The sequence below is a fragment of the Meriones unguiculatus genome, chromosome 8 (assembly GCF_030254825.1).
Source record: "Meriones unguiculatus strain TT.TT164.6M chromosome 8, Bangor_MerUng_6.1, whole genome shotgun sequence".
Lineage (NCBI taxonomy): Eukaryota > Metazoa > Chordata > Mammalia > Rodentia > Muridae > Meriones > Meriones unguiculatus.
In genome coordinates, this window is record NC_083356.1 from 62,992,300 (window position 1) to 63,020,273 (window position 27,974).

General features: G+C 43.4%; 1 long non-coding RNA gene across 1 annotated transcript; it reads right to left on the reverse strand.

The window, feature by feature from the left end:
- Positions 1-26: 26 nt before the first annotated feature.
- Positions 27-27,930, reverse strand: LOC132655840 (uncharacterized). Its single transcript, XR_009593726.1, has 3 exons — positions 27,760-27,930; positions 22,768-22,957; positions 27-2,620 (listed from the first exon to the last, which is right to left on the reverse strand). It is a non-coding gene; the product is annotated as an uncharacterized LOC132655840 (long non-coding RNA).
- Between the last annotated feature and the right edge of the window lie 44 nt (positions 27,931-27,974).

Here is a 27,974-nt window from a genome sequence, read left to right on the forward strand (position 1 = left end):
GTCTTAGCTGTGGCTTTCATGCAATCTTTGGAGAAATCTAGGTAGGAAGCAGGGAGCTGGGGAAACATACACACCAGGTTCTTTCAATTTCCCCTAACACTCCCACATTGGATTGGAAGCCACGGAGCAAATAACTGCTCCCCCACCTCCAAAGGTAAAACTTCTCAGTAGAAAAAGGAGTAAAATCAATCTGGGGAAGCAGACAGGCTATTGAGAATGGAGGAGGACACTCGTGTGTTGAAGGATATGCAAGGTTAGTGGGGTGCAGGGCAAACACAAAACATTTGCATTCTTCACTCTATCCTCTTCTCTGACAGTCTTGCATTCACACTGCTTCTGCTAAGATTTTTAATGTCCTCACTTGGTTCTTAATGATGGCTGAAAAGCCACTGGGTTGACAGACTGTCTTCAGAGAATATAAATTCTCTCTCCACTCCCAAATACTCTCATTGAAAAAGGTAAAAAACCAAGCCTGTACCCTGGCAGTTTGTTCAGCTTCATCCTAGTGACAAACCATTGCATTGACCATTAGGAGTTATACGAAACAAAAGTCAGGGAAATCTAGAAAGCAGCCGTCTTGCTGCTTTAGGGATGGAGTCTTTTGATGGCTGGTTTTCTTGACTTGACACGATGTAGACTCACCTGAGAAGGGAGTCTAAATGAAGGATTATCAGGATCAGGTTGGCTTATGGGCATACTTGTGGGAGCTTGTCTTAATTACATTAATTGAAGTTGAAGACCTGCCCACTTTGGGGACCATCATTCCTTAGATAGAGACTCTCAGCGTAAGAGTCAGCTTAAGAGAGAAGAAAGTAGGCAGAGCATGACTTGTGTTTATTGTTTCCATTTTTTAATTTTTAATTTTTTTTTTCAAGTCAGAGTCTCAGAATAGCTCTGGCTATTCTGGAATTCACTGGCTGGCCTTGAACTCAGAGATCTGTCTGCCTCTGCTTCCCAAATGCTGGAATTAAAGATGTGTACCAGTACATTTGGCATGCCTCTGGTTTTGTTTTTTGTTTGTTTGTTTTTAATGTATATGAGTGCTCTGACTGCATGTACACCTACATGCCAGTACAGATGTTTATGAGCCACCATGTGGTTATTGGGAATTGAACTCAGAACTCTGGAAGAGCAGACAGTACCCTTAACCCCTGAGCCATCTCTTCAGTTCATGTTTCTGTTTTGACTGTATGTGACTAGTGACTTTAAGTCTCCATCATGACTTTCTCAAATGATGAGCTATAGCCTGGAATTGTTAGCTAAATAACTTCTTTCCCTGAAGTTACTTTTGCCTGAGTGTTTTATCATAGCAACAGAGGGGAAAACTAAGATAAAGATCATGTCAGTGGTCTACCAATGCCCACTTTACTCTCTGCATCTAGCCTTTTGGGTTTCTGTTTAATAGCTGAAGATAAGAGAGTATACAGAGAAGGAAGACATGAAGAACTGATACATGTGTAGCCCTTTTCCCCTCTGAAATTATGAAATTCTGCTGGGAATCCAGCACTTGGAAGGTAGATCTCTGTGAGTATGAGGCCAGGCTGGTGTACATACAGTTTTAGGACAGTGAGAGCTACATAATAGAGACACCCTATCTAAACAAACAAACAAAATTATGAAATATTTACTTCCTTACACTTGAGACCTTGAATTCAGTCAAAAGAGGGCTCCAGAGTTGACCTTTAGTCATTTGTTGATTCAATAGCCCTGGCCCTGTAACACTCTCCTGGGCATTTGGTGGTGGCATCACTCATGATGACTGCTATCTGTGTGCTCAGGGCTCACAGACAAAGCTGGATCATTGTTCCTTTCAGACAGAGTCTATAAAATCTATTTTCTAGTTTGTGGGAACAGCCAGTAATTAAAGCATCTGGTGCTATTTGTGAACCTGCCGTTTTTGCTCTGTGGTAGGTCATTTTCCATCTGTAACCCTTGTCTGTGTGCTTTCTGATTAGAAAGCACACAGTTAGCATATCTGCTGTTGTCATTTCTCAGCAAACTGTAAACATAATGTACCTATTCTGGTATTTCCAGGAACCAGGAAAATCCTAAATGGGTCTGGCCACAGTGATGAGTGCAGGTTCTTACAGATACTGACTAAATACATTAGTGTCACCTAAGTATTCTGTGACAGGACTTTTCCTGGGGAGATGCAACACACATCTATTTGCCCCAGATAGGGAGCTCACAACAAATCAAAGTGTGAATTCCACTAAAGTCCAATGTAAGGAGCCAAAGAGTTATTTGGGGTTACTTACAGGAGCAGAAACGACTTAAAGGCAGCTGCATCACCAAGGCCCACCCCAGCACAGGTGACAGCTCATCAAAGCTGGGACCCTGGAGCGCACTGTATAGCCAGCAACAAGCTCAACAGGTTATAGAGTGTCCTTTCCAAGTGATTCAGTTGGTATAACCTCTTCCACAGAGCTCAGCTGGTTTTTTGCTTCTTCCGGACAACTGGTCTGGTCTCAGAATCTTCTTTGCAGCTTGGAATGTCTGGGGTGCTCTCCCGGCTTTCTTGTTTACTTTTAGGAGGTAGGGGCCTAGTGAATCTGCTCAGTTTCAGGGAGTTCCTGAAGTTATTTGAGTTGAAGGATACAATGTTTCAATCTTGAGGCATCTGAAATATAACACCAAGGTTGAGGGTATGGTGATAATACATCTGAGAATTTTAAATGTTCAGATAATTAGTAGGGGTTGGAGAGATGGTTAAGAGCACTAGCTGTTCTTCCAGAGGACCTGGGCTCAATTCCCAGCACCTACATGGCAGCTCACAACTGTCTGTAAGTCCAGTTCCAGGGGATCCAACACCCTTACACAGGCACACATGTAGGCAAAACACCAGTGTACACTAAAAAAAAAATTTATATATATATATATATAATTAGTAACAATATAGGGGCTATTGAAAATTAAATTAATTGTTACATGAAGATGTAATATTACATGTTAATTATTATACAGATATCACCATATCTAATCTTTCTGGAATAAGCATAAGATTTGGAATTAGAAGATTCCCCTGACGGCCAGTGAGCCATAGAGCCATAGAAGTCTCTCAATCACTCTCTGATATAGTTGCTTATCGTCTGTAAAGTGGAAGTGGTAATGCTATTTTCCTTACATGTATGACTCCAAGAATGTTACAGGATGTTTTGTTGGTTTGTTTGTTGGTTAGTCTGTTTCTTTTCTTTCTTCTCCTGAGACAGGATCTCAAGTAATCCAGGCTGACCTCAAAGTTGCTATGTTGCCAAGAACAGCCTTGAGCTCCTGTTCCTCCTGCCTCGACCTCCTGAGAGCTGGGATTACAGGCATATGCCAACACAGCTGGCTTGAAAAGCTGTGTTGATGTTGATGTGTTTGATGTTCTGAAGTAGAATTCAGATGTTGATCTTTTATTATTTGGGTGATTGGTACACAGCGATCAATGGGCAGACCATTCACAGGGTGCACCTATTACCCCAGGATTGAAAACAAATTAAAAATATACCTTTCAGAAAGGGTAGGAAGGTGGAGCCAAGGCATATAGTTGTTAATGCTACAACCAATACAAAGATGCCAGGCTAGAGCATTCTAGCCTGCCAGAACCTCTGGCAGAATTAAACCTGTGGAACACTGCATTTTAAGTATCTAAAAACCATTTTGGCAAACAGCTCTTTCCATGACTTCTAATGGGTAGTAAGCCCAGGAAATTTGCATTCTCCAGAGGGTTTCATAGTAACAAGCCTGGACTGAGAATCAGAAACTAGCTTCAAGGCCCAATTGTTGTATTTTCTGACTGTGATCACAGACCAAGTCATTTATCATCGTATAGCTGGAAAAAAAGAAATGATCAGCCCTATTCTGCAGGACTCTTAGGAGACTGAAATAAGTTTGTATATGTAATGTCATTGTATAGCCTGCAAAGTACTAGACAAATGCTTGTATTAGCATTCTTCCCAGACATTGAGGGAAATGTCATAGTGTAGTAAACTCTCCCCCATCACCACCCCACAAACTAAATCAGTAGAAGCAGAGAAAGACAGAGAAATCAGAGAAGACAGGAGAGGGTGGGCAGGGTGCACCTGGGGAATTCATGAACTGGAGTAGCAAGCTTCTACATCTTATAGGCATGACTATGCTGGGCCTGACATATAGCCCTCATGGCCATGTGTGTTCATGGAGATGGAGCTGTGAGGTAAGTCAAAGGGGTTATTTCCCCTTCAGAAAAAAAGGTCAATGAGAGGCTGCCTAGTGACAGCTACAGCCTTACAGTGTAGCCATGGGAAATTGTACAAGTGGCTGGGAACTATTTACACAGAAAATAGGACTTCCAGGTGGCCAGGGTAGGATCTTTTTGGTCTGGTAGGATGGGAGATTTCTGTACCATTAACACTGGAGCAACCCAAAGCCAGAGCCAGAGCTGCAATAACCCACCTGGCTCCCATAGGACACCTTAAAAACCACAGAACACCTCCTGGCAGTGGTGAAAGAGCCATCTTTGTGAAATGGAGCTAAAAGGCATCCTGGGGCAAAGATGTTACTTTTGCAGTCAGCTTATTCCATACCTAACCTAACTTATATTTCAAGCCTATATAAGTTACCTGGCACAATTTACTACAACTTTGTTTTTAATTGTGTGTATATGTGTGTGTCTGAGTATATGCACATAAGTGCAAGTGCCCACAGAAGCCAGTAGAGGGCATCAGACCCCCTTGTGGCTGGAGTGACAGGTGAGCTAGCTAACGGGGTGCGGGGAAACAAACTCGGGTCTTCTACTTGAGCAGTCTATGCCTTTAGCTATATCTTTCCAGCTTGGCTTACTATACAATCTTACAGAGACCTAAATAGAAAATAAAAATTTGAGATGGTCATCATTCATTATTTTATTATCTATGTGAAAAACTCACTTGAGGCAGTATGAGTGATAACAACACACTAACTAGAAACCCAGGGGCAGATAGTGAACATAAGCTTGTCTAGAAAGAGGCTAGCCACTCCAGCTGAAGTGTCTAGACAGGGCACCAGTTGATCAAGAGGATTCGCTGTTCACAGAAGCAGAGCACAGGCTCCTGGACAGGCTGTGTCCTTCGCCTTACTCTAACAAAGCTGGTGACTGTCTTCTCCCCTTAGGCACAATGGAAAAGAAGGAAAGGGGGGTGTAGGGGCTATTTTTAAATTCTACTTTATTTGGGGTTCCTAAAGATTCTACCTCCCTTCTACCCCCCCAACCCTAAGTAGGAGAGAAAGAAGGTTAGAAGGGAAAGGGGACACAGACCTTTTTACTTCTTGCTGGGTGGGGTCATCAGGTTCTTTTGGGGGCAATACCAATCTCAGTTGTCAGGACATCCAGCAGTCCAGCCACAGCAAATGACATGAATAAACAACCTTTTTCCTCTTCTGTCTGTCTCCTCAAAACCCTCCTTTCTCTGAATTCTCATATTTATCAGTTAGCAAAGACCACACCCTTCTCTGTTATCATCGGGCATAGACCACAGTCCCTGCTTGAGGCATTTATATTAACAGCTATGGACAAACAAAGGCAGTGCCATATCCCATACTTGGGATTAAAGCAAAAACATATTTACATAACAGAGTTTGGTGTTTTTGTTTGTTTGTTTTGAGACAGGTTTCTCTGTGTAGCCTTGGCTGTCCTGGACTTGATTTGTAGACCAGGATGGTCTTGAACTCACAGAGATTTGTCTGCCCCTGCCTCTCTGAGTGATGGGATTTGGCATCACTGCATTTGGCTCATAACTGAGTTTTTAAAGAAACCAAAACTTCCACTCCAGTGGGGCGGGGTCAGCCACTTAAAATTCCTCAGGGTCTGAGAATACTGCAGAGCCTTTGTGTAAACCTTAAGATGTTTCTAAGGGACGTGTGCTGTGGATGGGGTGGGTGGATAAAGAAAGAATTCCTTGTAGAATATGCCTTACAGCATTCGATGGAAAAGATGAGTATCTCTGCTCCTTACTCTCTTGTCCCTCCCATGAGGAAGGGTTCCGAGCAGAGAAGGGGCCGATCTGTAAGGAGCTGGATTCCAAAGTAGAAGGAAAGAGGGAGGATATAAAGAATTGTCTGTGAAGGGAAAGAAATCTCCCCATTCTTCCTTCCCTCATTCCTCCTTGGAGGTATTGCTTCAGTCAAAGGCTGTCTCTGTCGTTTTCAGCTTTGCCACCTGTCATGTGAGACCACCTTCGCTTTTTATTCTGGGAGACAGAACTCAACCTTTCTCTAACCTTCCCTGTAAAACCGGGGCACATGAAATTGTAGTGTCTGCCAGTCAAAAACAGACCTAACCTGTCTATAGTATATGGTTCAATTATATAGTGTGTATTCTTCTGCCTGGGGCTCAGCTGTTTGTACTTTAGAGTACTTCTCATGATTTTTATTTTATTTATTTTATTTTTTGAGACTGGGTTTCTTTGTGTAGCCTTGGCCATCCCAGAACTTACTCTGTGGACCAGGTAGGCCTCAAACTCATAGAGATCCACCTGCTTTTGTTCCCCAAGTGCTGGGATTAAAGGCGTATGCCACCACCACCCCGAAGTACTTCTCATTATTAAAATTTAAGTTACCAAGATTATTTTTCTTCACTTCTTCTACCTAGCCTCCTCCTTCTTCTCTCATCTTCACCAAACATTAAGTCCTGAAAGCAGGCGCAGCATCGTCATTCTTTGTATTAGCTTTTAGGTCACTGCCTGGTACATGGTGGGAGCTCAATATTTGTCTAATAAATGCTTGGGCTTTGAACAGATTTCATCAATTTGTGGCACTGGTTAAGCCTCTTCTGATCTTGCTTTTTCACCACTAAAAGCCAGGTTATATGGTAACATAGCTCTGTGGGTAAATTTGCTTGTTGTGCAAACATAAGGTTCTAAGTTTGGCTTCCCAGCACTCAGGACAGGCCTGTAACCCCAGGAATGGGGTCTCAGAGACAGGTGGATCCCAGGACTTTCTGGTCAAGCAGCGTAGCCGAAACAGTGAGTTCTAGGTTAGTGAAAGAAACTAAGGAGGAGGGGCCTGGAGAGGTGGCTCAGAAGCTAACAGCATGTGCTGCTCCTAAGGATCTAATGTTCTCCTCTGACCTCCGAGGATACATGCATGCACGTACACACACAAACAAATAGGCAAGGTGTGGGACGACGATCCAGGTCTGTAAGTCCTAACCTAGCTGCTCACTAGAATCACCTGTGCAGGCTGTTAAAACACTGACTTCACGACTAGCAGCAGACTCACTGGAGCAGGGAGGGGCGCCGAGAGTGCGTGGTGACATTGTAAGGTTTTAGTGGTAGCGGCAAGCCTGCTTACTCCTGGGAATCTCCAGACTCCATAAAGAAGCAGGGCAACGGCAACACGTGTGCTGCTCACTGCCAGGCTCTGGTCCTCCCTTAATGACTAGCATGTGGCACAGCAGTGAGTGATTGTTACCTCATCTTGTAAGTCATTCCATGTTGAGGGTACCTTCATCTGCCAAGGCCTATTACACTAGCCACGAGAAACTGGACATGGCCTTGAGAGTCCCCAAGAGTCTTCTGGGGCCCCCAAACCTGAGAGGTGGCTCTATTAGGACAGCAAGTCAGAGCCATTTGTCACTGGGCAGTTTAACTCCTGAGCCTCAGATTCTTCTGTGGACAGGGGCTTGGAGTTAAGCGAGCACTCAGGTCCTATGGTTCCTGACCCTTCCTGAATGGCCACCACTCACTGTTCCACTTTAGCCACTGCCTTACAAGCACTTCTTGCTGATGTATCTGCAACATCACCCTCTGTCACTGTGGGCCTGGCAGTCCTGGGGGCAGAAACTCTGAATGAAAACCTACACTTAAAGCCAAAACAAACAGAAAAGGTAAAATAAAACAGAAGGAAGCAAAATAAAAACCCAAAGAGAAGGCAGTTAAAGGAATCAATTAATGAGCTGGGAGGTAGTAGCCGCGCACACCTTTAATCCCAGCACTGTGGAGGCAGGTGGATCTGTGAGTTTGAGGCCAATCTGGTCTATAGAGTGAGTTCCAGGACAGCCAGGACTACACAGAGAAACCCTGTTTCAAAAAACCAAAACCAAAGCTAGTTAACTAAGCCCATTTAGTTAATTAAAAATTGTTTAAATATGAACTCAATACACAGTGAGAGTAATAAAATCAAACAACCATTTCTTCTTCTTTTAAAACAAAAATTCATTGAGCTGCAATTCATATACCATGAAATTTATCCCCTTAAAGTACAGAGTTGAAAGACTTATTAGTACTATATATCCAATTGTCAGATCATCCACCATAATCAAGTGGCATCCCAGAGATTCAGGGATGGTTCAACATACAAAAATCTATTTATAATGTAATCCACTATATTAAAAAAAAAAAAAAACTGAAAGAAAAAACCCACATGATTATCTCATTAGATGCTGAAAAAGTCTTTGACAAAATCCAACACCTCTTCATGATAAAAGTCTTGGAGATCAGGAATACAAGGGACATTAGCTAAACATAATAAATATACAGCAAGCTGATAGTCAACATCAAATAAAATGGAGAGAAACTCAAAGCACGTCTACTAAAATTAGGAACAAGATAAGGCTGTCCTCCCTCTCCATCTCTACTCAATTAAGTACTCGAAGTTCTAGCTGGACAACTAAAGGAGATCAAGGGGGATATAAACCGGAAAGAAAGAAGTAAAATACCACTATTTGCAGACTATATTGCAGACCGTATACTTAAGTGACCCCCAAAATTCTACCAGGGAACTCCTACATCTGATAAACAACTTCAGTGAAGTGGCTGAATACAAGATTAACTAACTAACTAAAAAAAAAAAAAAAAAAAGTCGTCTTATATACAGACAACAAATGGGCTGAGAAAGAAATCAGGGAAACAATGCTCTTCACAACAGCCACAAATAATTTAAAATATCTTGGTGTAACCAAGCAAGTGAAAGACCTGTATAACAAAAACTTCAAGTCTTTGAAGATAGAAATTGGAGAAGATATCAGAAGATGGAAAGATCTCCCATGTTCATGGATTGGTAGGATTAATGAAGTAAAAATGCCCATTTTACCAAAAACATTATACACATTCAATGCAATCCCCATCAAAATTCCAACACAATTCTTTACAGAACTTGAAAGAACACTACCCAACTTCATATGGAAAAATGAAAAATGATTGTTTTAGAATGTCTAAAACAATCTTGTACAATAAAAGAACTTCTGGAGGTATCACCACCCTTAATTTCAAGTTTTAATACAGAGTTATAGTAATAAAAATAACATGGTGCTGGCTTAAAACAGACAGGTGGGTCAATGGAATTGAATTGAAGACCCAGAAGCAAACCCACACACCTATGGACACATGGTTTTTGACAAAGAAGCCAAAATTATACAATAGAAAAAAGAAAGCATCTTCTATAAATGGTGCTGTTATAACTGGATATCAGCACATAAAAGAATACAATGATCCTGTACAAAATTCAAGTCCAAGTTGATCAAAGACCAAAACATAAAGCCAGATATACTGAACCTGAGAGAAGAGAAAATGGGGAAGAGCCTTGACTTTACTGACACAGGAGATGGACAACTTCTTGAACAGCACAGGCTCTAAAATCAACAATTAATAAGTGGGACCTCGTGAAACTGAAAAGCAAAAGACACTGTCAATAAGGCAAAATGGCAGCCTACAGATTGGGAAAGGATCTTCACCAACCCTACATATAACAGATGGCTGATATCCAAAATATATAAACTCAAGAACCTAGATATAAACAAACAAAATAACCCAATTAAAAATGGGGTACAGATCTAAACAGAATTTTCAACAGAAGAATCTCAAATGGCTAAGACCCAGTTAACTGTTCAACATTCTTAGCCATCAGGGAAATGCAAATTAAAATGACTCTGATATTCCACCTTACAGCTGTCAGAATGGCTAAAATCAAAACACAAGTGACAACACATGCTGGTGAGGATGAGGAGCAAGGGGAACTCATCTACTGCAAACTTGTATGGCCACTTTGGTAATTAATATGGTGGTTTCTCAAAAAACTGGTATTCAGTCTATCTCAAGATCCAGCTATGCCACTTCGGGCACATATCCAAATGTTGCTCCACCATACCACAAGGACGTTTGTTCAACTATGTTCACAGCAGCTTTATTTGTAGTAACCAGAAACTGGGAAGAACCTAGATATCCCTCAACTGAAGAATGGATAGAGGAAATGTGGTACATTTACACAAATGAAGTTATTACTCAGCTGTTAAACAATGACATAATAAAAATTGTAGGTAAATGGATGGACCTAGAAAAAAATATCATCCTGAGTGAGGTAAACCAGACCCAAAAAGACAAACCTGGTGTGTACTCACTTACAAGCAGATGTTAGCTATATACCACAGGATTCCATACTACAAGTCACTTGTAGGGCTCAAGGAGGGATGCGTGAATCTCCCTGGGAAGGAGAAATAGAATAGACACTGCAGGTGGAGGGCACCTGGGTGGGACAGGAACAGGAGGGATCAGGTGGGGCTGAGCTAGAAACCTGGCGCAATGGAAACCCTCCAGGAATCTACAGGTCTATTCCTAGCTAAGACTCCCAGTAATGGGAGATATGGAGCCTGAATGGGACATCTCCTGCAACCAGGCAAGACTTCCAGTGGATGGACTGAGACACCAACCCAGCTACATACCCTTCAGCCTACAGTTTGTCCTGCCTGCAAGATGTGCTGGGGTAAAGCTGCAGATATTGTGTGCGTGGCCACCAGTGGTCCAGGTTGAGACCCATACCAGGAGAGTGATCCCACCCCTGCCACTACCTGGAGGGCCAGGAACCAGCGACTGGATTGCCCAGAGAACTAAAAAAGAATCAAACAAAACTTGCCAAAAAACAAACAAACAAACAAACAAACAAACAAACAAACAGTCAGTAAAATGATTCCTAATGATATTCTGTTCTAGCCCAATTGTCTTCACAGAAGCTACACTCAGCAACAAATGGAAACATGCTGAGTCCCACAGCCGAACATTAGCCAGAGCTTGGGGAATCCTGCAAAAGGGGGAGGAAGGATTGTAGGAGCAGAAGAGTCAAGGATGCCACAAGAAAACCTACAGAATCAACGAATCTGGGCTCACAGAGACTGAACTGACAATCAGGGAGCCTGCACCGCCTGACCTAGGCCATCTGCACTTATGTTCTGGTTGTGTAGCTTGGTCTTCTTGTGGGGCTCCTAACAGTGAGAACAGTGAGAGCAGCAGCTGTCTCTGACTCTTCCGCCTGCATTTGGGACACTTTGTACAGCCTTACTATGAGAGGGGCTGCCTAGTCTTACAGCAACATGACGTGTCCTGTTTGGTTGACATCCATGGGAATCCTACCCTGTTCTAAAGAAAAATGGAGAAGTGGATAGAGTGGGTAGAGAGGAGGTGGGGGGACTGGGAGGAGAGAGGGGAAACTGAGGTCAGGATGTAACATAATAGCAATACATTTTTAAAAAGAATGTACTTGTCATCACTATCTAATTCCAAGGTCTCACGATGTAGCCCTGGCTGGCCTAGAACTTGCTTTATAGATTAGTGTGAATTTGAAATTACAGAGACCAGCCTGTCTGTCTTCCGAATGTGGAATTAAGGGCTATGGCAGCACACTTGACCGAATTCTGAATGCTTTTGCTGTGGTTTGGACATGTGTCCTCTAAAGGTCTTCAGGTCCTGGTGTATTAGGGCAACCTTTTCAAAGTGAGACCTTGCCTATGGCCATACCATTCTGAATGAGCCTGGCCTCATCTGAAGATGAGATCTAGCAGAATGAAGCAAGATTACTGGGAGCCCTGGAAAGGGCGACTAGAAGCCTCTTCCCACTTTTCTCTCTGCTTCCTGCCCACCATGAGTTGAGCGCACCTACCCCTGACCCTACCACATTCTGCAGCAACGGGGCATTTCATTGAGGACTTTCTCTTCCTACGTATTCATGTTTGGAAAATAGCTTTTGGAGCGGGAGACCTGGCTCGGAAGTTACGAGCTTTCGCTGTTTGTGGTGGCTTAAGTAGGTGTGTCCGCCATGGACTTATGTGTGAGTGCTGGGTCATAGGGAGTGGCACTATTAGGAGGTGTGGCCTTGTTGGAGGAAGTGTCACTGTGGAGGTGGGATTTGAGGTCTCTTGTGCTTAAGCCACACCAGGGTGGCACACAGTCTCTCTCTTTGGCCTTTGGATCAAGGTGAACTCAGCCCTCTCAGCTCTGTCTCCAGCACCGTGTCTGCCTGCATGCCGCTTTGCTCCCTGCCGAGATGATAATAGACTAACCCTCTGAAACTTAAGAAAGCCCCAATTAAATGTTGTTCTTTATAAGAGTTGCCAAGGTCACGATGTTGATGTCTCTTCAGAGCCAAAACTCTAAGACACTACTCTTATAGAGAACCCAAGTCTGGTTCCCAGAATCATGTTGGGTGATTCTCAACTGTCTATCTCCAGCTCCAAGGGACTTGCCATCCTCACCTGGGCTCTCCTGGACTCTGCAGGCACCTGTATCCACATGTGCATACACAGAGACACATACACATAATTTTAAAAAATCATTTGTGGGTCAGGCATGGTGGCACATGCCTTTAATCTCAGCCCTCAGGAGGCAGAGGTAGGTGGATCTCTGTGAGTCTGAGGCCAGCCTGAGGGTTCCAGGACAGCCAGGACTACACAGAAAAACCCTGTCTCAAAAAACAAAAACAACAATAAAATTGTGAAGCCCAATGTCACACAACTTTAATATCAGTACTCTGGAGCCAGAGGCAGGTGGATCTCTGTAAGTTCAGGGTCAGCCTGGTCTACACAGTAAGTGTGAGTTCCAGGACAGCCAGGGATATGAGAGAGGCCCTGTCTCAAAAATCCAAAACCAAAACAAATAATGATTTGTGGAATATTTGGCATTCATAAATAATTGATCTTTATTATTCTAGCTATTTGTTAAACCTTATTATTAAGTCTAATTTTTAAAGCTAATTAAACTTACTTAACACACGTGTTTGTGAAGTCAGTTCTCTCCTTTCAACATTTGGATTCTGGGATAGAACTAAGGTCATTAGACTGGGCAATAAATGCGCAGAGATACTGAGCCATCTTGCTGTCCCTTAGTGTTAATTTTTACACATTAAATTAGTTTTAGACAAGCACGATGACATACCTATTCTAACGAAGCTACAGCAGAAAGGGTGTTCACTTAAGGCTAGCCTGGTCTATGTAGTGTATACACTGAGATGATACAGTGAGATGCCCCTCTCCAGAGCTCAAGGTCTGCTTATTTGTTGGTTTTCTTCTCTGTACTTTTGTGTTGTCCTTACAGAAATAGTTTAAAGGATTAATTATTTATTTTGGCTCACAGTCCCAGAAAACCCAGCCTATAATTGCTTGGTTCCACACACTGGAGCAGAACATCATGAGAATGGGAGCCCTTGGCAGAGGACAACTTTTTACACCACAGTGGACAGCCTGGGGTAGTGTCTTAGTTAGGGCTTCTATTGCTGAGAAGAGCCGCTGTGACCATGACAAGTATTAAAAAAAAAAGACATTTAACTGGGACTGGCTAAAGGTTAAGTCCATTGTCATCATGGCAGGAAGGAGGGCTGTGTGCAGGCAGACATGGTACTAAAGAGGTAGCTCAGAGTTCTACATCAGGATCAGCAGGCAGCAGGAAGAGAGTGACACTAGGCCTGGCCTGAGCTTCTGAAACCTCAAAGCCCTGTAACATGCTTCCTCCAACAAGGTCACATCTTCTTCAACAAAGACATGCCTCCTACTCCTTTCAAACTGTGCCACTTCCTGTGAGTCTGTGGGGGCCATTTCATCCTAACTGCCACAGATGGTGTACAAGGAGCTGCCCCTAGTAATCTACTTCCTGCAGGTAGGCCCCACCTCCCAAAATGTTCAGAAACTTTCCAAATGGTACAACCTGTTGGGGACCAAGTATGCAAAACCTAAGCATATGGGGGCATTTCAAATTCTTCTCAAATGTACCAGTATTTCTAGCCAATCCCACAAGCCAGGTGTCTCAGGTTGGTAAACCTGCATGTTGATTTCAGATGGTTGTGTTGCTGCTTGGTCAATCACGATCTCTCTGCCTGAGCCTCCCAAGCGGTGGACTGCAGCCTGTGCCATCACTCCAGACTACACACACAATTTTGAATAGAAATGATCATTTTTCTGCTGTTGTCTATCTGTATTTAGTCAGATTCCTTCAGGTACTCTAAAGTGGCCTGGGCGCATGTCTTAGGGTTTTACTGCTGTGAAGAGACACTGTGACCAAAGCAAGGAAAACTAATTTGTGGCTGGTTTACAGTTCAGAGGTTTAGTCCACTATCACCATGTCTGGAAACATGGCAGCACTGGGCAGACATGGTGCTGGAGGAACTAGAGTTCTCCATCTTGATCTGCAGGCAGAAGGGGAGTGTCCCACTGGATGTGGCTTGTGCATACACGAAACCACAAAGCCCACCTCCACAGTGACACACTTCCTCCAAAAAGCCACACTGCCTAATAGTGCCACTCCCTATGGGCCAAGCACTCAAACACATGAGTCTGTGGGGGCCACTCCTCTTCAAACCACCACACATGGTTGATCCTTAGGGCAGCAGGCCTGGCAGGGTTTATCAGAAGACGTGCCTGGGGATATGGAATTGGTAGGGACCATCGGGTGGGTATGAAAATATGTGCTTTCAAAGAAAGGCCAGAGCTTACCACTTAAACGCAAAACCTCAAAAGCTATCAGAAATATGCTGTTATAATGTATGACTATCTCCTGCCAGGCAAGCTGTGCCTGTTTGGCCACTCTAGCCCCTGGGCAGCTTAGAAGTATCAACCGCTGAAGAGCACTATTTGCCCCTCTGCCTCCATTTTGGTAGCTGCCTCAGAAAATTAATCCTGTATTTTAAGATTTTTTTTAATTCTCCTATTGTAATAGGGAGAACCTTAGTACAATGTTGAAAATGAGTTATAAGAATAGGTACTCTTGTCTCCAGTTTTGTGGACAAAGCTTTCATTTATCATTACAAAGATGATTCTGGGGCTTACCCCTTGTTCGTTTTTTGTGTGTGTATGTGTGTTTATGTGTATGTGTGTCTGTGTGCTTTTTTTGGGGGGGGTGAGGGCAGTGTCTTACTATGCAGTTCTGTTGCTAGCTTGGTGCTTGCCATATAGACTAGACTGCCTCAAGCTTGCAGGAGTCTTCCTTCCTCTCTTCCTACTGCTGGGATTGAAGTGTGCTACCACCCATGGCTGCCTTCCTGCCCAGAGCAGCTTTGCGCGCCTCTCTTCTACGCTGGGATTAGGTGCATGCTGCGACGTTCAGCTATTTATTTATTTTTGCTTTTTTATTCATAGCTTTATTTTATCCCCCTCTCCTTTAATTCTGAACCTGGGTCTCTTTACATGATTCTGGCTGACCTTGAACAAGAGATCCACCTTCTTCTGCCTTTGCTGGGATTAAAGGCCTTTACCACTGCCACACCAGGACTTTTTTTTTTTTTTTTTTTTTTTACCCCTTGCCCCCTTTGTTTGAGACAAGATCTTACTTTGTTACCCAGTATATCCTGGATTCTCAAAGCTGGGTGTGGTGGCATATATTTGTAATCCAAATGTGTGGGGTAGGATGGGGGAAAGACAGCAGGCAGATCACTAGCCAGCCAGCCCAGCCTAACCAGTGAGAGGTGCAAGTCAGTGAGAGTCTGCCTCAAAACCAAGGCCTACCACCAGAGAAAGGATAAAGTTCACCTCCATACACTGACACAGGTAACACACACATACACATACACACACACACACACCTTGTTCTATCTGCTCTCAAGTGTCTGGGCTCAAGAGATACTCTTATCTTAGCTCTGCTACTGAGCATCACTGCCCTCTCTTGAAGGGTTTTCATAAATACTCCTAAGCAACAGAAGCTCCCTTCTGTTCATAGTTTGCTTAGAATCTTTTTCATGAATGGTGTTACAGTTGTGCAGCTGGCTTGTTTCCTGTGTTGAGTGGTTTCTCTTTTACTTTGTGAACATGGTAAGTTACACCGAGTTCAAATCATCTAACCTGTATATATGGACAAAGATCATCAATATTTATTGGTGAATTTGTTTGCTCATACTCATTGATGATTTTTGCACATATGTTCTTGTAACTTTTTTTCCAGTGACTCTTCCAGATTTTTATAACAAGGGGATAGTGCTAGTCTCATGAAGTGAATTGGGTGGTGTTTAATTTTTTTTCTTCCCCATTTTCTTGAAGAATATGTCTAAGATTAACATAGTATCTTAACTGTTGGTTAATATTTAGTAGTACAATTATGTCTTCATGAAATTTTGTTGGTAGAAAGTTTACAACAGGGCTGGGCATGCACTTAGGGAGGTAGAGGGAGGTGGGTTGCTGTTATTTTGAGGCCATCCTGGTCTACAAAGTGAGTCCAGGACAGCCAAGGTTACACAGAGAAACCCTGACTCAAAATACCAAAGAAAGAAAGAAAGTTTACGTTAGGACTTAATGGTTATAGGACTCAGGGCCGGGGAAGGGATAATGCTTACTTCACATGAAGCCCAAGGTCACTCCCTTGCTGCATATACACCTGGGCTGGTGGCACACCTGTAATCCCAGCACTCAGGAGGCAGAGGCAGGCAGCTCTCTGCGTGTTCGAGGCCAGCCTGGTGTACAGATTGAGTTCCAAGACAGCCAGGGCTACAGAAAACCCTGTCCCAAATAAACAACAAACAGGGAACCAACCAACCAACCACCAAAAAGCTGGGCTAGCATTGGCTACATATAACCCCAGAACTCAGGATGCAGAGGCTGCAGAAGAATCGGGTTCAGGCATTCTCTACTATGTTTGAAGCCAGCCATGGCTACGTGAGACCCTCTTTCCCTCTCTTTCTCTTTTTTTCTTCTGTAGACTAGGCTGGCCTTGAACTCAAGAGATTCACCTGCCTTTGCCTTCCTACTGCTGGGATTAAAGGTATGAGCCACCACTACCTGTCTGAGATCCTTTCTGTGTTAAGAAAAAAAAAATCATTTTAAGATTTAGCCTTTCAACTTCTTTTTAAAAACTATTATTTATTTACTTTTATTTTATGTGCATTAGTATAAAGGTGTCAGATCCCTTGTTAACAGAGTTACAGTCAGTTGTGAGCTGCTACATGGGTGCTGAGAATTGAACCAGGGTCCTTTGGAATAGCAGACAGTGCTCTTAACCACTGAGCCATCTCTCCAGCCCTGCCTTTCAACTTCTTTTGTCACTTTGACCAGTGTATTTTTGTATGGTCCTTTCCCCCTTCCTGGGGACTGAATCTAGGTCTTTTTATTTGCCCGTGATGGCTTTGAACTCATTCCACAGCCCAGATAGGCATTCCTGCTTGGCCTCATCAGTATTTGTGATGAGAGCCTTGACCTTCTCTGTAATGTTGGTGATCTAACCCAAGGTCTTCCACGTAACAGGCAAGTGCTCACTGAGCTACCCATGAAGTCCAAATCCCATTACTTTCTTCAGTCAACATTTATATACTTGCCTATCTTCCCACTGTCATCTTGTGTTGTATGAAAGGTGGCATTTCTAAGGCTGCCCCTGAGCATCGTGGACTCAGAAATCTCAGCATCTATGGGAGCTGAAATTATGGGTATAGACCTCTATGCCAGGATCCTTTTTTTCTTTTATTTACAGAAGGTTATACTGTTACTCCAGCTGGTCTGGAACTGGCTATGTAGACCAGGATGATCTTGGATTGAAGGCATGTGCAATCACACCTCGTCATTATTTCTTGGTGTCGCTCTGAGTTTACACTGGGAACCATATTTCTTTTACCTGAAGAATGAGTGCTTTTTTTTTTTTTTTTCTTTTTTGGTTGTTTATTTTTGGTTTTTCGAGAGACAAGATTTCTCTGTGAAGTGCCAGCTGTCCTGGACTCACTCTGCAGACCAGGCTGGCTTTGAACTCACAGAGATCAGCCAGCCTTTGCCTCCTAGAGTGTTGGGATTACAGCTGTGCACCACCACGCCTGGCTGAGTACTTCTTTTAAAAATATATTTATTTCATTTTTCTCTGTGTGTGTGTGTCTACGTCACATGTGTTCAGGTACTCTCTGAGGCTAGAGGACAATGTGGAATCTCCTGGAACTTGAGATGCAGGACATTAGAACGCTGCTGGATGTGCATGCTGGGAACTGGACACATGTCTTCTGGAAGAACAGCATGTGCTCTCAACTACAGACGTCTCTGAAACTCAAGTTCTTTTGGTCTGGGTTGATGCTAGATCTCTGTCTAGCTTCATCTTGCAGCCTGGGAGGCCTTTAAACTTGAAGTGATCTTCCTGTTTCTTCCTCTACCTGAGTCCTGAGATTATAAGTACTGGTACCACCCATGTTTTATTATAATATAATATTATTTGTTTTTATTAATTTGGGGTCAGGGTCTCACTGTGTAGCCTATACTGGCCCAGGACTTGCCATGAGGTCCCGCTAGCCTGAAACTCCCCGTCTTTTTGCCTCAGCTTTCTTAGTGCTGTGCTTACGGGCTTGTGTTGCCATTCCCAGCTCCTTTTAAATGGCTTTATTACCTTTTTAAAAACTGTTCTTTGAGTGTAAGTTACCGTGTTATGTATGTATTCTTGGCGTTCTAAGGTCGCTCTTCAGCTTTAGAAGCGAGGTGTGCCACAATGATAACAGGCCTTGCATGGCAGCAGATTAACACTCCCTCAACAGCCTGAGAGCTGCTAGGTGTTCCACCTCCATCCCTCCTTAGGAGGTTAGTTGTGGGTTGTGGCCCACGATTTCCCAGAGCGTTCCAAGTAGGTCTGCATCCAGTTCACCAAGACGCTAAAATAGGCGTCAGTCTACCTCCTCTTGAGCTTTCTTCCTTTTAGATCTTAGGTACTGATGAAGCCAGGGTCACCATTAACACAAGATTTTAAGAGTGGACTTAGACAAGCACTTGGGAGGCAGAGGCAGGTGGATCTCTGTGAGTTTGAGATCAGCCCGTCCACAGAGTGAGTTTGAGGCCAGCCCAGGGCTACATACAGAGAAACATTGTGTTGAAAAACAATAATAATAATAAAAAAATGTGGCTGGAGAGATGTCTCAAAGGTTAAGAGCACTGGCTGTTCTTCCAAAGGTTCTGAGTTCAATTCCCAGCAACCACATGGTGGCTCACAACCATGTGCTCTCTTCTGCCCTGCAGGTGTACATGCAGGCAGAACATTACATAGAAAATAAATATATAAATCTTAAAAAATAAAATAATAAAATTAATAGGGCAGGCAACGTGTCAATTTTGTCAGCTGCCTGGAGGAGAATGAAAAGGGAAAAAAATGAACCACACCAGGAGCTGAAGAGATGGCCCAGTGGTTAAAAGCACTGGCTACTCTTTCAGATGGGCCTGGGTTCAATCCTCAGCACCCACATGGTAATTGTTTGTAATGCCAGTCCCAAACAGACACCCTCACACAGACATACATTCAAGCAAAACACCAATGTATGTGAAATGAAAATAATTTAAAAAAATGTTTTAAAAAAATGTACCATGCTGTTTTAGTTACTACCATAGAAACCTGACCCATGGTGGACCAGCAGCCACACTGGCATAAACACACCAAATGACAGGGAGGGGAGTTTAGAAAGAGCAAGGAAGTCCAGAGCATCAGGAAAGCATGGGTAGGTTCTAGCCAGCATCTGAGAAAAAAAGCAAAAGAAAAAGTGTTGTGGATATAAACATGTGTTTGTTTTGGTCCCACGTATGGGATGGGGACTAATTCAGGGAGTCCACAACAGCAGACTATTTGCCTCGTGTGGGCTCTGAGAGGTGCCCTTTGCCAGCTGCAGACAGTTTAAATCTGAGGACTCTGGAGAGAGAGTAAATGCCGGAGCCCAGAGAGTGTGAAAGTTCCGAGAAAGAGCAAGGCTGCTGCTGCTTCCCCTTGCTCTCCTGGCTGCTGCTGCGAGACAATGAGTGGGAGAGCTCCGGAAACAAGGACTGGACTGGCTCCAAGGAGCCCAGAGACTGTAACTAGCAGGAAGCAGCTAATAGAACTTGGGCCCCCTCTCCCACCAACCCTTTTTTTCTCCTACCTGGTGTTGGAAGGGATGGGCGTGGAGTAGGAGAAAGATATAAAAAATGTAAATAAGAGTTTTTAAAAAGTTTGCTAACAGAAGAGTAATTTGGCCTAGTGGTATTGCCCACCTCTATCTTGCCCCTTCTTCCCTTTACAGACACAGTGGCAAATGGTCTTTATGTGGTCCCAATTCAATTAAAAATTGAAGCTGGCTTTGGGGTTGGAGTGTGGCTCTCTCCTTCTGTAAACCCATGCATGCTTGTGGAGGGAAAATCCAAAATCTCTGTCTCATATCCGAAGAGCCTGTCTGGTTTGGGACAGAGGAAAACAAAAAATAAGGGATTGTTCTGTTGCCACTGATCTCATGATCCTTTTGTTTTTATTTGACTCTATTTGACTTTATTTTTTAAAATATATTATCTCAAAAGCTACTAGATTAATATGTATATATAAAATTTGTCATGATACTAGTAGTTATTAACTAATTTTAGAAATAAGCTTCATCTATCTTCCTGTATGTGTTTCCAGATCTGCTTCAGCAGGTAACTAGAAAAAAGTTTGTGTACCTCCTATGTACTCAGTATATTGTGGTCATCAAATCTTTCTGAGATCTGCTGAATATGGCATTTAAGGCCCTTCAGTTTTCTACCACTCCTAACAGTAACCTTTTAGGTTTCCAAGAAGATGATGGGGACCCCAATGATGAATCCACCACCTGGACTGTGTGACAACAATCACTGGGAAAAATTGTTCCATGTTTCTTCTGCTGCCTGGTTCTGTGCAAACAATGGACATCTTTGAGTTGACTGTTAAGTTCTGCCTAGTCGGGATTGCTACCAACCTGACAAACATCATTCAAAGATCAGCTTCGGACTAAACTGCTTAGGACATTCAAAATGCTGAGTTTGTATGAGACTAACATGAACATTTCACAGAACACTTAACTCAAAAAAACTTAATCCCAAGACTGCCAAATACAACCAAGCTGGACATTGTGGAAAGCTTAGCGAAAATTGCTTGATTTTTGTAAATAATTTTATTGTATCATTCCTTTTTATTTAGACAAGGGGGGGGGTAGAAATAATAAAGGAACAATAAGATAAGGGGTAGATTACTGAATCTACTCTCATAGTTCAAGGCAAGGAACACCATTGCTTCTTCTGCAGACAGAAAGCTGGACAAACTGGATATAGGAAAGTCAACTGCCAAGCTCTGCAAGGACAAGGTAGGCAAGTCCTTCATTATACCTGCCTCACAGAAAGTCTGTCGGATATTCTGAGCCACTAGGCTCCAAAGTTAGAGAGATAACTTAGGTGACTCTCTAGTCAGCCAGCAGTCTCTGCCATTTTTATAGTTTTTGGAAGCTGCTTGCTCTTCACTTCCTGTTTATTCAGATAATATTATCCGTCTCAGGTCTCTGATGGGGTTGAAGACCAAATAGTTATAATCATACAATTAAAATTAAGTTTTTTAGGATTTAAGAAGATGTTTTAGGTCCTTTTAGATAGCTTTTGATTGGTATTATAAGTTTTGATACAAAGTGATTTAGGTACAGAACTCTGGACTCACCAAGATAGGATAGATAGAAACTTTCTTTAAGGTTGCTACTTATGGACTAGACATTGTAAATGTAGTTTTTACCTGATAGTATATAGTTTACTGATGCTAGAGGAAAATTTTTTATTTAGACATAAAGGGGGAATGTTGCAGGATATCTGATCCCATTGTGAACCTCAAGCTTGTGAACTGTAAAACCCTGTTTATTATTTGGTGTGGTTGAGCTGTAACACACACCTTTGACCCAAGAACTTTCTGTTTATTGTAAACAGGTGTTTACGATTTGGTTCACCCAGCCCTAGCACACACCTTTAGTCAAGGAACTCTCTTTATACCAGAGCTAATAAAGTTAGCCCTAGGTCAAGAGGCAGAGCAAGAAACCAGCTGACAGGGATTAAAGAGTAGGAGGGACTCTGAGTTGAGAGGTGTTTAAGACAGTGTGGAGAAACAGAGCTCTGGCTTTAACTTGGGCTTCAGCTTCTCAGCTCCCTGGCTTTTTGGACTTGAAGCTAGCAAGCTTTTGGTTTTTTGGCTTTTTGCTCCTGGGCTGTCAGTTAAACTAGTGAGCCTTTTTTTTTTTTCGTCCAGATCTGAGCTGAGAAGGAAGGTCAGCTGGGTGCTTTCTCTGCCTCTCTGAGCTAGGAGGTTTTCACCCCAGCATCTGGCTCCTGAGTCCTTATTGGTAAAAGAGAATGATTGGGATTTTCATCATTGTTTATAACAACAGAAAAACTGACTTTCTGAGTTAGGACTCAACAAACATCACGGTAACCTCATGGTGGTTTATAGGGATTGCGCTACCGGGACAGGAATTCTGGGAAGAAGTATACACATCTCATAAAAAAGGAATAATTACTCTGCCTATGTCTTTAGGATCCCCTTAAGGTAACTCCATCTTTCTGGGGGAGGGGGTTCCTTAGCCAGGTGACTGACTCCCCTACTGGAATGTTGGGTCTCTACACAGGCCAGAGATTCTATTTTGACTGGAGTTTTTCCTTAACGGGCTCTAATGCTGCTAACAGTACAAATGGTGACCACTTTCTAAGCCAACCATTTCTATCCAAACCCTTTTCCCAGTGAATGCCCCTTCAGCGATGCAGTCTTGGAGATACAACTCAAAGTAAGAAGGGTACATCAGCACTTTCCACTGCGCTGGGGCGTCCTGAACACACACCCCTGCTCTTACCTCCAAGTGCCTGTCAGGAGGACTTTCAGGCCCAGCTTCTGAGCTTGTCTCTGTGGATAGGGTGACAGCTGTCTCCAAACACAGGACTCACGTCCCTGAGTGTTATCTGGTTTAGTAATTCACCACCATTTTGTCAGCTTTTCTGTGCTTTTAAGTATTTTGCTTAATTCTTCTAACTTGAGAGAATTCTCTGCAAAGAAAGAATTAGTTCAGATTAGTAGAGATAAAGTTCCCTGGTCCCTTTTCTTCCATATTATTTTTTTGCAGTAAGTGACAGGCTGGTGCTCTGCTGTTGAGCTACACATACAACTTCCTTTAAATATAAACGTGTATGTATGTGTGTATAATCTCAGTATTTGAGAGCAGACTGGCCCTGAATTGCGGGACTTACGAGACATTCTGCCTCAGCTCCCGAGTAGCTGGGATTAGAGGTGCGCACCATTGTGCCTCATTTTCCTCTCCAATTTACTTTTCAAAGGGCTTGTATTTGAACACGCTTACTGCCTGTCTCGGTCAGTGTTCTGTTTCTGTGACTAAGCCTTTAAATCCATGAGCCTATGGGAGGTTTTCTTATTCAAACCACCACATTCCACTCACTGGCCCTATGGGATTGTAATCATATCACACTATAAAAATGCCTTCAGTCAAACTTCAAAAGTCCTCATAGTCTATCACAGTTTCAACATTGTTTTAAAAGTTCAAAGTCTCTTTTGACACTCATGACAAACTCTTAACTGTAACCCCCTGTAAAATCATAATCTAAAGGCATATCATATACTTCCAACGTAATAGCACATAATATACATTACCATTCCAAAAGGGAGGGAATGGAGCATAGTGAGGAAATCCCAGACCAAAGGAAGACCAAAATCCAGCCTGGCAAACTCTAAATTCTGCATCTCCATATCTGATGCCAAAGTTCCCCAACTGCTTTCAGATTTGTTGTCTGCAACACACTTCTGGAGCTGATTCCATGCTGGGTCTGGAACTTCCCTTGACAGGTTCCACTTTCACATTCTGCTGCAATGGCAGTGCTGTGGTTTGAATAAGAATGGCTCCCACAGGCTCATATATTTGAGCACCTAGTCACTGGACAGCAAACTCTTTGAAATGGCCTCTCTGGGACTCCACACAGGAATGGCCCAATGCACACCTGGCCTCAGTGGCTTTCCTTAGCTACAGAGGGAGACTCCATAACCCTTTTCTTGTATTCTTGACTCTAAATCAACTTGGCAGAAGCCGCCAAGTTCTGCTGCTTGATGGGGGTGGTACTTGGTCCCTCTTTTCAGTTACGTTTACATCAGCTTTTCTGTTGTTGACAGTTTCCTTCACTGCTTAGGGTTTTTTAAAATTTCTTTTTACTGGTTGTAACCTTACATGGGTGGGGTATTGCCCTGCTTTAGTAAAAGCTTTCCTTTAAACTCCCCCCCCCCTTTTTTTAAATCTCCTTAAGCACTGGTCTTAGCTCCATTACACTTCCTGGTGCTGCTTTTTTCCTCTCAAACTGTACATTTTATAATTCTCTTTGTCCAGCTTTTTCTTATCATTATACACATTCATAAGAGTGATAATAATTACACAGCACAGTCAATGCTAGGCTGTCTTTAAATCTCTGCCAATGCCATTAATCCAAAATTCTTCAGTTTAACCTTGGACAGATTTTTAGGACAAGAGCATACATAACACAGGCACATTCTTCTCCAAAGTATAAGAATGGTCTGTAGGCCATTTACTAATATTATTCTTCTCTAATACTTCTTGAGTGGGGCTCCCACAATTCAACTCATCCTCTGCACTGTTTTCCATATTCCTAATAGGATGGCCCATCATGCCCTGTTTAAAGTATCCAACTCCTTCTGTAGTCCAAAGTCTCAAAGCCTACATTCTAACTGTGAGCAGCATGGTCAAGGCAATACCCCACTCCTGGTACCAACTTCTTCTGTCTTAGTCACTGTTCTACTGCTGTGAAAAGACACTATGACCAAGGCAACCCTTATAAAAGAGAGTATTTGGAAGATTGCTTACCGTTTCAGAGGTTAGTTTATTATCAATCAGAGAGCATGCTAACACACACACACAGGCTGCTAACACACACACACAGGCACAGTTGCTGTAAAAGTAGCTGAGAGTTCAATATTCTGATCCACAAGGCAGGGAGGACAGGAGAGAGAGGAAGAAGAAGGCAGGGAGGGAGAGAGAGGGAGAGAGGGAGAAAAGGAGAAGAAGAAAGTAGAGGAGAGGCAAGAATGAAGAGAGGAGTAAAGAGAAGCGGAGAGAAGAGAGGAAAAGGAGAGAGAGCGGGCCTGGCATGGGTTTTAAAACCACAAAGTCCAACCCCAATGGCACATTTTCTTCAACACAGCCTCTAATCCTTTCAAAGAGTTCCACTCCCTGGTAACTAAGCATCCAAATATATGAGCTTATGGGCCATTCTTATTCAAATGACCACACCTCTAGTCCTCTATCTTCATGTATGAATATATATATGTAATATATATACAGGGTTTAATAAAGTTAACCCTAGGTCAAGAGGTGAAGCAAGAAACCAGCCGAGAGGGATTAATAGGAAGAAGGGACTTTGAGTTGAGGGGTTTTTAAGACAGCACGGAGAAGGAACCTTTTGGCCTCTTTAGCTTTTGAGTTCTTTGGCTTTTAGCGTTTGGCTTTCTCCTCCTGTACTGTCGTGAGCCCGCAGGTCTTCTCTTCCTGGGCCATCAGCTGAGTTAGCAGGCTTTTGCCTTTTTGGCTTTTTCCTTTGGGAAGTGAGCTGAGGAGGAAGGTCAGCTGGGTGCTCTCTCTGCCTCTCTGAGCTAGGTTTTCACCCCAGCATCTGGCTCCTGAGTCTTCACTGGTAAAAATCAAAGGATTTGGGGTTTTCTTTCTTTCTAACAACACGTCTTTACTTGTCCCTTTAACGTGTCATCTGGGGGTTGGGAAGGGCAGTATCAGAAAGTTGCCAATCAAAGACCTCCTAGGTGGTTGGTAGGGTGAGGAGACTGAACTTCAGATTTTAGGTTCAGAAAACTAGACGTTGGATAAATCAGCCTGGAAGTGAGCCTGAGGCTGGTAGGAGTAGACTGTTTCCTCTCTGCCATGGGCCTGCACATCCCAGAGCACCCAGCCGAAGGGCCCCAGCCACTACCACCCTTGAGGTGGTCATGTAGCCTGGCGGCCAGGTGACAGGTTAAAGCAGGCCCAGCCCCTGAGCCCTGCCCAGTGATGCACCATCCCCTGCCCTGCCAACTCCACACGTTTAAACAGCCTTGATTCTCCCAATTAACGAAGCCTGTCTCCTGGGAAGTCTATTTGTCACGAGCTCACTGACACCTAAGGTCTCCATTCCCCCAGCTGTTTCTGCCTTGCTCCCCCTTTCATGGCTAGGCCAGTCCTGCCAGTAAGGGTTTGTGAGGTGGGGCCAATAACAGCAATGGAAAGGTGGAGACAGGCAAGTTTGGAAGAAAGAAAGCAGGTCAGGTGTGAGCCCTGTTCCGGAGCAAATCTGAAACCGTCACAATCATTTGCTCTGAGCATCCTTGAAGGCTCTGCTTATATGACTTTTCTTAATTCTCTTGGCTGGAACCCTTTCCTCTTTTAACAGCACTCTCATTGCACTTATTATGCCTATCACTTAGGACTGGTCTTATAGACTCTGTTCCTTCTAAATTATTAACTACTAGATGGAAGCTGTGATGTAGAGTGAAGAATATGGAATCAGAGTCAGATCAACTGGTTTTTGTCTGAGTCTCAGCACTTCCATATGGTGTTTGGGTTCTGGTATCCTCTTGCATGCAACAAGGACATCCCCCCAACCCCCACTCCCAACACACACACATTCAGAGGATTTTCTGTTTCTGGCTGTTGTGGAACTATGTAGACAAGGTTGGTCTTGAACTCCAGAGATCTGCCTACCTCTGCTTCCGGTGTGCTGGGATTAAAGGAGTGCACTATCACCTGTACCACCGACCAGCTAACAAGGACATTCATTACCTCACAGTGTAATTTGCCCTGTGATTTGAGATACCATCGATATAAGGTAGTGCATAGTGTGCTCATGACACATTAAAACCTTTCATGGTATCTAGCAACAGCTGAGTGACTGACACATCCTTTTGCTTGACATACAGTATTTAGACCCTGTGCACAACAAAATGCTATGATAGGGTAATTAATTAAGGCCACTAAGTTGTGTAGCAGAAACAGGAGCCAAATTCAGCTTTGTATGGCTCTGGAACCAGCAGTGTTCTAGACTTGGGAAAAAAAATGAAAGCAATTATAGGATGGTTGGTAGCCATAGGCCGCTTAGGCAGTTTCAGTGGCCTTCAAACCGCTATTGATTAATTGTGACAGTTGTGTAGTAATTAATTGTGTAGTTCTAGCTGGCCTGCAACTCTTGGATGTTCATCTGAGTGCTGGGAACGTCAGCTTTGAACACTGGAGCTGACGACATACTAAGAGGTGTTTGCCATCTGTCTCAAGGTGTACTTTTGATTTACTAATTTCCACAGCATGCTCAAAAGAACTTCATAAGCTAAAAAGCATGAAGACAGGAAAACTGCTCTGTGTGAGACTGTTGTATACTCGATTTAACGAACAACTGTTACAGATTGGAGAAGAGGCTTCAGGTCTTCAGTTTTTCCCTCGAAAGAGGCATTTGATATTTTGAAAGTATCACTAGAGGAAAAGTGTACTGGTTTCTCGGGGAGTGGGGAAGGGAGGACAAGGGAGAGATTCCAGAAGTTGTAGTTTTGAAACCCCAGACCGCAACAGCTCTCTTCCCAAAACAGGTGCATACATTCTTTCATTAAAGTACACTTAAAACAAACAAAAAACCCACAGAAAGAAAAACCACATGAGTAACAGGAAATCGGTGGAAATTTCCACACTTTGTGAAGTTGCACGATGGCAGTGCTGATGAAACAGTCCAGTCTAAAGTGATAAAAGGTGCTGCAAAGCCACTTCCAGGACCCTAGTAGGTTTTGATAAGGCTCTTACGTAACTGCCGTGCGCAGCCGAGCATCTCTGGTTCCTTACGGTACCTTCCTCCTAAATATAACGCGGCTGGAGGACGCGAAACAACAGCAAACCATTCGGGTACGCACTACCATTAGGGATCGGAGGGGGTGGGGGGCGCGGAAGGCGGCGCGTGCCCTTTCGCCCGGCTTCCCGAGCACGTGCTCTACGGAACACGCCGCCCCGCCCCGGGGGGC